This window comes from Vicia villosa, unplaced genomic scaffold, assembly GCF_029867415.1.
Source record: "Vicia villosa cultivar HV-30 ecotype Madison, WI unplaced genomic scaffold, Vvil1.0 ctg.002220F_1_1, whole genome shotgun sequence".
In the NCBI taxonomy this organism is placed as follows: Eukaryota; Viridiplantae; Streptophyta; class Magnoliopsida; order Fabales; family Fabaceae; genus Vicia; species Vicia villosa.
The window spans coordinates 279,724-291,379 of record NW_026705867.1 but is presented as its reverse complement, the minus strand read 5'-3'; the positions used below and the strand labels follow the sequence as shown (position 1 = coordinate 291,379).

At 33.0% G+C, this 11,656-nt stretch overlaps 1 long non-coding RNA gene across 1 annotated transcript; it reads right to left on the bottom strand.

The window, feature by feature from the left end:
* Positions 1-3,832: 3,832 nt before the first annotated feature.
* On the bottom strand, positions 3,833-8,033 carry LOC131638205 (uncharacterized). Its single transcript, XR_009294609.1, has 5 exons — positions 7,758-8,033; positions 7,610-7,672; positions 6,254-6,350; positions 5,237-5,326; positions 3,833-4,572 (listed from the first exon to the last, which is right to left on the bottom strand). It is a non-coding gene; the product is annotated as an uncharacterized LOC131638205 (long non-coding RNA).
* Between the last annotated feature and the right edge of the window lie 3,623 nt (positions 8,034-11,656).

The window sequence follows — 11,656 nt, the reverse complement described above, 5'->3', positions numbered from 1 at the left end:
GTAAGAGGGAGAGAAAGGAAAGAACACACCCGAGTAGTCAAGGAGGATAGGTGATCACATAAGCAGCCTTTTCCAAAGAGAGATCTTCTACATTCTCTTCTTCCAAAGTGGGGCTCTCATGGAGTAGCTTTGGATAATGTCCACTGAACTTGGAATTTATATTAGTGTCTTTGCCGTTTATTCCAGGATCAAAGAAGAATCTTCGATAAGTGAAAGTGTCGAATGGGCATGTGATCTTCTTTTCCACAACCTCAGAGATCAAAAGATTGATGGGATGCCTCACTACTTTTGTTTCACCTTCCACTTCAATTGAGATACTACGCAAAATCATGGACGGGCTAATATCAAGAATATCGGCCAATGTCCACCCAATCGCCTTCTTATGCTTCTTCAAAACCTGCAAAAGCTTATTTTTGTGATCAAAATCAAGGTTAGAAGAAATTATAACTGGTAGCTTTTCCTTCATCTCTAAATAAGCGTATTTCAAATTTTCAGGAAGTTGCTTCAGCTCGGGGGAAGGTGGCTGCTCAATGGAAGGAGTGTTTGGGGTTGTCGGGATGTCAAGAGTATCAGTTGCATGAACAGCTTCATCGATAACAACTTCACCTGTAGTAAATATGTTACCCTGCAAGGCAACATCAATCTCAGCACATACAACACAAACGTTAGTGTCAGTACAATCAGAACATGAGTAAACATCATCAAAATCAGACAGTGATGGAAAATCAGATGCAAGCAAATCAGTACAAGTATCATCAACAGTTTCAGAAAGCAACTCTATTTGAAAAACAGAATGCTCTTCCAAGGGTTGTTGGTTTGATCCTTGAGCTTGCTGCATGGCATTCAATAAAGTGGCAAGCTGTCCAATCTGTGTTTGCAAATTCTGAAGAGTATAATCTATTTGTTGTTGATACTGAAGATTATTTGCAGCCATTTGCAAGCGAAACTGACACTAAAAGACTTATATTCCTAAATCCCGAATTAAGCAAACGGGTTAAATCCTTCGTGAATTAAGCAAACACGATCAAACATACGCGGATTAAGCAAACGCGATAAAGTAAAGGAATATTAGGTACAATCGAAATTAATCAATACTTGTTCTAAATAATTTGAATTAAGCAAACAAGATATATAGCATAGTATTGAAAGGGAAAATTGATTACTGAAAATTATAGAACCTCAAAGTTGCGGTGGAAACCGATTACAGTAGATAAGTCTGGTGATTAGTTCTCCATTCAAGCGTATAGAGCAAAGAGTATTTTTTCGTGAATGGTGAAAGTGAATGCTACAGTCCGCGGCTGCCTAACCTAAGGGGAAAGAGAATGACCCGTTTTACAATCCAACTGGGTCAAACATACGACCCAGACCCAAAACCAATTGACCCGAAACTTAACTAAAACTAGTGCTGCAACTTCAACGAATATTCTGGCCCTTCTACAGTCCGATTCTGACTTCGACTCAAACATAAGAATTGTAGCTCTTTCTCTTAGCTTTCCGGCAATTATTAGAACGCCTCAATCGGACTCCTGGAACTCCAGATATGATCGTTTCCGTGCAGACTGTTATTGCTGAAAAATTAATACGAAAAACAAATAAGTGCAAAAATAAAATAAAATATAAAAACATTTTAAAACATAAAAATAAATAAAACAAAACGAAGAAATGCTTGAGTACCATCGTGTCAAAGGATGTTGGTGACTTTGTGTCTAGTTACACCTCCGAAGAATAAATTCATGTTTTCCAAACATGAGTAGATGTTCTTCTTTAGAGGATGAGGATCGGGTCGTCTTGGAGATTTGTTCACTGTCAAAGAGGGTGACCTCGCCTATTTCCTTCGAACCTCCTTCAACGTACCTCTACTTTTACCTCAATGTCATAAAATACATGAGAATTCTGCGAAGATCTTGAGAATTCTTAATGTCGATCCCTCACAACTGTTTCCCAATAACTGGGGCTATATCAGGGCCTTTGAGATGGTTTATGAGGACTTGTACATTACTCCAACCACGGGGGTATTTTTATCCTTCTTTACCACTAACCCGTTGAATGTTAGCTGGGTGTCCCTAGGTTGTCGATTGACACAAGGCCTTCTCACCTCCCACTCCAATCATTAAAAGTATTGAAAAGACAATTTTCTTCAGGTGATGGGGCGAGACGACTTCCTCTTAATGTTGGGATCCGATGGCGACCCTATTTTCCTATGTCCTAGACGAAAGATCCAGTAATAATCATGGGGTACGACTTAGTGTTCCTTTCTCTCGAAGAGAAAATGACTGTTCACTTCCTATTGAATTTCGATGTTATGGAATGCTGAGAATTAACTAACCTCTGATCAGGGGATGGATAGCATTTTGCCGCCTATATGGGAACTAATCCTTACTATGTTGGGATCCACCCAATCACTTGAAATGTCCTTATCAACCTTCTAAGTTGAAATTGACATCGTTGTTATGTTTGAAATATGTTGTAAACAGAACTGATGCAGGTGCAACAAAGTACGCGAGCTTGAGCGATCTCTATGCCCGAATGAAAGAGTACAAGAATAAAGGCAAGTGTGAACTTCGAGCTCAGAAGAAGGATTAATCCAACATGTAAAACTAATATCAAAGAACAAGATCATATGAGTTCGATTAAATGGTAGAACATAATGCTCTCAAGCAACAATAATAGAAGAATAAAACACTCTCTTCTCAAATAACTCATAGCAAAAAAGGCAAAAGAATACTTCAAGAAATCCTTTATATTCTATTCAAGCACTTAAGGCCATGCGATAAAAAGGCACTACCAAAAGTAGAGATGTTCTCAGGAACATCCTATAACCGCTCGAGTACTCTAAAGGAGGAGTAATGTCACTGCTAGTTAGTAAAGTTGTGCCAGACTCTCCTATTGTTTCGTCACAATTTCCAAGAGTAACTCTTAATGCACCCATTTCCTAGAGCAACAATGTCCCATCTAAGAAGTTCATGTCTGCAATTCCCATGGTCGGATAACAACATATGTCGCAAACGTCTGCCCATCAAAGCAGAGACAAGGGCTTGGGGACAACTATTCTGAGATGGTCGTAAGGCCTAAGAAGTGGGAGCCCAGTAGCGAAGTAAGACGCTACCACAATAAGATTAGGTGGACTCTTTTCCATTTGCCTCACAAAGTATCCACCAAGAAAATACCATGTCAATCTCCCAAATCAATCCAACGGTTGGCTGCATCCCATGCACATGCAATTACCAACCATCTCCATTACTTAAATAGGAAAACTCGCCACTCTTTAGGTATTTAAATCATTCTTATTAAAATTTCACTTTTCAATCTCTTACTGACTGAGTGCTAATCTTGCAGGTCAGTCTCATCTCCACCATATCAAAAACCTTAAACCATGACATTAAACCGTGAATTCATCATCGTCGATCACTAACAAGTTCCACTTCCAGAGCAGAACAACTATCATCATTTTCAATTTTAAATTTATCGAAAATTTCTTCTACTATAGGTCTCTCAACAATCTAAGTACTGATAATGGAGGTTGGGTCCTTATACTAAATATTGCTCATTTATTTACACCCAAGATCTTTCAAAATGCCTAACATATAAAAATAACTCTATCAATTAAGAACACGTCTAAAATATAATACTCCCCCCTTTGTATTTAGAGCATTGTTGATCTACGAATTCCTCTCCCTAATAAATCACAATATGAAATAATAATTCATTATAAACAATAAACCTTAAAAAACGGCAAAGAAAAACATGCTTTATTTGAAAAAAATGTAACATGGTCTAATTTTCCAACACAAACCGATTCAAAACCTCCATTCCCATTTCAAACCCCTAAAAGTGAAAAAATATTTACTTTAATTGGAATATAATAACTATAATACAAAACAATTTTTCAATGAGCTGTTTCAAGTTTCTTCACTGTTCTTCTTTAAAACATTTGTGTTTCATGGCAATGTATTTTCTTTTGGAAATGCATCACATAACAACTCTAGAAGCATTGAAAAGCTTTTGTCTGTCCATCCATTTAGACACTTTAAGTGGTACAGATGTACGATGAATGATAGTTTGGTAAACTTACAACCCGGATAAAGATTTTGTTCTGCCTCCTTCAACAACTTAAAGAACTTATCTGAATTATCACCCACTTCATATTGTTGAACATTATGTTCGTTTATGAATGTTTCTCGATCCACATCCTCCATATTTATATCTGCATCATTATCATTATTATTTACATCCATTGAAAATGCATCATGAATCAATGCATCCATGTCATGATCAAACTCATGTTGTACTTCACATGCACTTGCACGATTTGAAGTGCTAACTTTCTCACCATGAAAGATCCAACGATTGTACCCTTTTAGAAAGCCTCGGCTGATTATGTGTTCGTAAACATCCATACGAGAATGCTTCTTGCAATTAACACACTTAGTGCAGGGGCATAAAATTTTTCCATTTTCTGACGAATTTGCAAATGCAAAATCAAGAAAGTTTAAAATACCTCTAATGTACTCCTGTTGAGTTACAGAGTTATTTGATATCCAACTCTTATCCATTTGTTAAAACAAACAAAAGCTGCACAAAAATTTAAACAAAAACTTAAAATCAAGTGAAGACAAACAACACGATCATGACTAAAACAAACACAAGTGGAAATATACTAACTCCAAATAATAAGTACAAGGCATTCAGAAAACTGTAAGCACATCAAATGCTAGGCTATCAAGTAAAGATTAAAATGCTTTTAAAAAATAAGGGAATCTGATGTGGTTGTTATAATGCTCTACATTTACTTCTAGCACAAAATCAGTACTGAAACATGAAATCATATATTAGTGAAGTACTTTGATGATATGGTTAACAATAAACTAACGGGTATCAAGGGTGGACTAGGATTTTTCCCAGGTCTGTAAATATTATCTAAGTTGTAGTTTCTTACCAGTCCTCTACTAGTAGTTACACTTGTACATGGCAATGCAACATTCAAATCACAGTCAATGCCAACATGATAAACTGTGAATTTGTGTACCCCTTCTCAATTATAGAAATTCTCCAGGAAGTTCATAATAATTAAAAAATAGGTTGAAGAATAAAAAGAATACAGAAAAACTAATTTGTAGCAAAAAAATTACAGGTTAGAGAAACACGTAATAACTGTTTCATAAAGTCACCAAGTAAAAATTATTAAGATATCTCTGCACATAAACATTATGAGATGGAATAAGAACATAGACATCACCTTTAAATCATCCTCTAGAATGCGAGTAAAGTAATTCTGTAATTCAGATCCTCGAAAATAGGTCAAAATTTCCTGCCAATCAGGGGGATTCTACAAACAAAAAGCTAAGTTAAAATGAAATTTCCTGCACATAAACATTATGAGATGGAATAAGAACAGTGTTTCTACTGTTTTCTAACTATAATTTTGATGTGTATTATATTGTCATGACCTGCAAGTCATTGTTAAATAATACTAACTGCCTCTGTTATCGATTGTTTTCCCTGTTAAATAATACTAACTGCCTCTGCTATGGCTTATAGTCCTAACCTTCAAGCCAAGACTAAGCACATGGTGATAGACTTGTTTTTTGTTTTTTGATCGAGAGAAGGTTCTAGCCAAGGAATTGCAAGTTATGCATTCCTAGTGCTGATCAAAAGGCAGATATTTTGACCAAGTCTCTCTCTCATGACAAATTTGTCATCTTCAAAACCAAGCTCCGGGTGGTTCTTCTACTGTCCCGAGAATACACCACCTCTCGTTGCATCATTGGCTACTTCATATTCTAACTCATATTCATTTACAACTGATCCTTCTCTTTAAAACACATGTCTCTGCTCATAGTTCTCCACAGTCACAACGTATTCGTGACTTACGTCATGTAGGTATTACTTACGGTGTCAATTCCTGAAGCTTCAGAGACCACCCCTACTTAATAATCGTTTTAGTATTAATTAATTATAAATGTTATGATTTTATTACAATGCATTATAAATGAATGATCATGTCTGAATTTACATTAAATGACAAGCTGGAAACTAGATAGTTTACTAACTTAGCATTGAATTTGGTATAGAAAATGTGATACAATTGTTTACGCTATCAGTTCCAATTCTTAAAATAATCGACTATTGAAAAAGAATGAAGGTAAAATATGACTATAATCCGAGTATTCTACTTTATTTTGAGAACTGTACAAAAATGTGGTGAAAATTAAATGAAGAATATTCAATTTGAAAGTATCTAAAACATCATCACCTGAAGTGTAAGAGCTTCCAAAGGTATTGGATCTATAGTAGTTACCAGAAACACATCATTATATTCTTTGTTGATGAACTTTCCATCATTTGCGACACTGTATTATTTCATATCAAAAGTTAAAATCAGCTAGCTCATGGATAATAATAATAGATACTAACATTTTAGAATGAAAAAACAACCCTTACAAAGGAACAAGAGAGTAAGATATTAAATTTGGACTGTGGGATGAGAACAGATAAACATAGAAAAATGTGAAGTGAATTGAAACAAAGTGGTATGAAAAAAATCATCAATCTTGTATCAACTTGTGACTTGTTAGACAATAAGAGTCATTCTTTCCAATACATTATTAAAGTCATTGATAAAAAACAATACATTAAAAAAGTGAGTAGATTGAACATACAGTCTGGATAAAAGTAAACAAAAGCAGCAACACAGCAGTTAGAGTAGATGCTATTTTCCACGGAGTGTTGAAGTACTCGTGCACAAATATAGCCTTATACTTATTGAGAGGGTTTTCATAGAAACGATTTAACCTATGACATACAGACTTATATTTTGAATTCAGTTGCTCCTCCGGTAGTAATATATTTTTGCAAAGATGGTTAACCATTGTAGCCACTTCATTATCATCACCCATCTGATTCACAATAATTTTCTTATCAACCAAGATGCTCACGTCTTTTTCCGAGTTAACAAGAAAATCTAACATACACATGTAGTGAGAAATATACAGTTAACCATCAATGCAATCTTCATATTTCAAACATTCTGCACAGTTCCTCTATCCTATTTAAAATAATGGTATCAATTATAATGACCTCCCTAAATAAAGAGCTCCAAAGTTCAAACCCTGAAAACTATAACTTACCAACATTTGTCTATCCAAAAAAAACCTAGATCCTTTTTTAATGGAATTTATTAGTTGAAATGAGTTGGATTCCAAATGCAGATATTGAGTGTCTTACCATTGCCCTCATTTCATGACAAACTCAATCATTGATCAACTATTAACTCTACTTGATCATCTAAAGTCAACAACCTAATAAATTATCTTCCAAAGTCAGTTAACTATCACTCTGTAATAATTCAAATGCACACTAGTTTTTTTACATGTTGGCAGCAAATTCTTATTAGCTAGAAGTTAATTCAAATTGATACTTCAAATGACTAAAGAAGCAATGTGCAAACACAATTTCACATAGTACCAACAAGCAATATAATTTACTACTGTTTTGCCACTATTTTGATTTAAATTTCTAGGTCATAATTTGAAAATGCTAGATAAAGATATGAAACTTCAAATCAATTTTCTCATTCATGTACCGAATCTTGTACAAAATATAAAATCACCTGAACTTGAAGATATGAAACTCAGATCAGTTTTTGTTTCTAAATCCCCAACGTACTCTATATCTGAATATGAAAATGAAAGATAAAATAGATGAGTTTCAGAATTGGAAAACCATTTTTGGGATTGAAAAAGGAATCTGAAACTCACAGTGAATGAAAGATGAAAAAGGAATCTCACAGTCATTGAACCATTTTTGTCAACGATTTGTGTGAACGATTGAACATTTTCAATTTGAGGGTGAAGAACGATTCTCGATTTCAGTGTGAAGAACGATTCTCGATTTCGGGGTGAAGAACGATTTTCGATTTCAGGGTGAAGAACATTTTTGATTTTGGGGTGAAGAACGTTTTCGATTTAGGGTGAGGAACAGTATTTTTAAAGTATTTTAATTTTTGATTTCTGATTTCAACGTGAAGAAAATTAGGGTGAAGAACAGTTTTGATTTCAGCGTGAAGAAAATTAATTTTTGTTTAAATCAAAAAAATTATTTTAATTTTTGTTATCATAAATAATTAAAGTATTTTTAATGAAAAGGGTCAGGCTAACATGTTAAGAGCTAAATGTAGAAACTTTGTCTAAAAAATTGTGCATTGTTTTCATAAAAAGTTAATAATTAATGTGTTTATTACATTTTCCAATACTAATTTACTATAATTGCCCCAAGGGCACAAGTTAATAAATCCATAAATAGAAATTTCATATTAAAAATAATGGTAATGCTAACTTGTGCCCCAAGGGCACAAGTTAATAAATCCATAAATAGAAATTTCATATTAAAAATAATAATAAAATCATTAATTATAAATTTGTATTAAATGCATTACACAATTTTCAAAAAAATTTTACTATATTTATCTCTTAACTTGTGCCCTTGGGGCACAAGTTAGCATTACCCTTTTTGGATTGCTTTAAGAGTAAAAATCAATTATATCTTTTTTTGTCTAATAGAACAATAGTGATAGAGTAAAGCTGTAGATAAAAGTAATATTTAGTGACAAATATTAGTGATAGAGTAAAACTGTAGGTAAAAGTGGTATTTCGTGACAAATATTAGTGATAGAGTAAAACTATAGGTAAAAGGAATATTTAGTGACAAATAGTTAGCCATCACTAAAAATGAGTGTTGACATTTTTTTTTGTAGTGCTGTAGTATTTTAGTCACCATGTTGGGTCCAGTTGCTCACAAGTTCTTACCTTGACTAACACAATTGATGGAAATAATGAATATGACACAACATAATAATAATAATAAAATTAAAGGATTAATATGAAATTTAATTATATTAAGTGGCTAATATGGACATGAAATGAAGATAAAGAGTGACACTAATACATAATTTTTTTTAATCAAAAGATGTCATTATCTCCTAAACATGTACCGACATAATTTGATTAAATTTATGAAAGAGACAGCACATTTGAAACCTAAAAGAATCAAAATTGTTTGCGCCTAACGTTTACGTGGGAGCCTAGTGTCCTCACAAAGTGAATGCCGTCCATTATATATGCACACAATTTTCACCAGAGATTCAGTTTTATTATTATTTATATAAAATTATTAACAAGTGTAATATATGTGGACACAGTTTAAGTATCTCCTTCATGTTATGTACACGTGGCTAATATTTGATAGTACGATATTTTATTAAATCTCCACGTGGCATGGGGGTTAGTTTAGTAATAACATGTTCTAAAATAGTAGAAAATATCTTAATAATATGTATATTTATTTATGGAGTAGAAGCAGAAAAGAAACAAGCACAGACATAAACAAATTCAAAGCATCTTTCGGTTCAGCATAGCAGAGAAGAAAAAAAACAGAGAGCAGAGTAAAGAGAAGATGCAGGGTGATGGTAGTACAAGTTTAAGCAACGGTGGAGGAGGAAGAATCATGTGTGACCGGCCGGTTCCAAAGAGAGGTCAGGTAAAGCATGGAATTGTGTTGGGATTTGCCAGCTCAGTTGTTTTCATGTTCACACCATCATGTATCACTGCACCTACTCCAGTTCAAAAATGTGTTACTGTATTACTGTAAACTTAAATAGAACCAACGGTGTTCAAAAATATTGTATATATACATACCTTTCAATGTCTGACAAAATCTTGAAACGCAATTCTATATAAGGAATTAGTTCTGCTGATATTTGGAAAATTACTGATCCTTTAATTTTGAGGTTTGCCCTTGTATTAGGGGTGGCTTCTCCCTTCTTCAATGAATAAGACATTGAGCTAAATTGGAAGTTGTTTAAATATTTGGTACACACCATCATATCAATCATCAATTTAAGGTTTAAACTTTAATAGCGGTTAAAACATATCATTTTTATTTTACTACTAAAAGATACTAAGCATTTCATTGATAATAATTTCTGGAAGTCATGATGGAATGCCAATGAAATGATGAGACTTAATTACTAAAGACATGTAATGATCTTCACAAAAATAAGTATGATTTATTAGGGGTGTTCGTGGTGCGGTTTTGACTAAAAAAATCATCCGAACCGCAAGAGAAAAAATTGTGCGGTTTGGTTTGGTTCGGTTGGCTTTTAAAAAAAATCCGAACCAAACCAAACCAAACTAATGCGGTTTGGTTTGGTTCGGTTGATTCGATTTTTTTACAAATATTTTATTGAGTCATACATACACATCTAGAAGACAACATACCTTTGTATTTAGACATTCATATACTATTAAATAACAACAAAACTCCTCACATTTTGACAACAACTTTCCATTTAATATGTAAAAATAAATTAGACAAAAGTGGAATAATAAACATAAAATAATAGCATAAAATAATATAACAATTATTATAATGAAACCAAAAAAAAATAGAAGAGACGAGCGATTAGTGAAGGTGAAAAAGATAAAACAAAAGAATTGAGAGATTAGAGAATAAGATGTGCGATAAAAACGAAACTGAAATAGAGAACATTTGCATAAAAATGAGAAGGTGAAAAAGAAAGAATATAAGAGAGTAGAGATTATAGAAGAAGAATGAAGATGTATATGGCAAAGAAGACGCGATAATGCTATTAGAGATTTGAGAAGTTCGGAACTGAAATCACATGTATAAGGATGGGAAAATTATTCGTAATCATAAGACTAAGGTATGATAGGTTTAATTTTGGGTTGAATGTGGGTTAAGTAAAATTTATGTTGTAACATAATGCGGTTTAATTCAGTTTGGTTTGGTTTACAAAATACAAACCACAAACCGAACCGAACCGTGCGGTTTTGTTAAAAGATGACCCAAACTAATCCGAATCAAATGCGGTTTTTTGCGGTTTCGATTTGGTTTGGTTTGGTTTGGTTTGCGGTTTTCTATTAGATTGGTTTGGTTTTGAACACCCCTATGATTTATTAGTAAAAGATTGGTGTTTGAATGCTTTTTTTTCCTTTCAAAATACATGTTTGTTTCACTACAGATTTATTCTTAGGTATTTCCAACATGTTTTTGTATGAGAATTTTATAGATTTACCCACTAATATAATCTTCTTACATACAAATTTGAAGTTTTGATTGACTCCCATCCGAACCAAATCGAAATTTTTTATAGACTAACTTTGGAACTGAAATAGAATTCGAAATTTTTTATGGACTAACTTCGGAACTGAAATAGAATTTTACAGACTAATCACTTAACAAAATTGGACTTTTACATCAAGATTTTATACGGATTAATCTTTGAACTTTTCTCTAAGAGTTTACTCATACTAATCTAATCTCTAAACTTATTTTTGATATTTTATACGGACTAATCTTTGAATAATTCATTGAGATTTTATACGGAATAATCTATGAAACTTTTCTTGATAAAATAACAAATGTGACAACTTAATAAAATTAAGTGTTAAATAGCTTTCACCCCCTTCAATAGTAGCGTGTTTTGATTTTCCCCTTATTAAATTTTTTTTTGTCTTGGCCCCTTAACAAAAAAAATTCCACAATGACATATTCAATATTTTTTTTTTACGTTTTTGAAAATTATTTCTATTAATATTTTTTATGAAATTATATTTATAAATTTATTATTAAAATATTA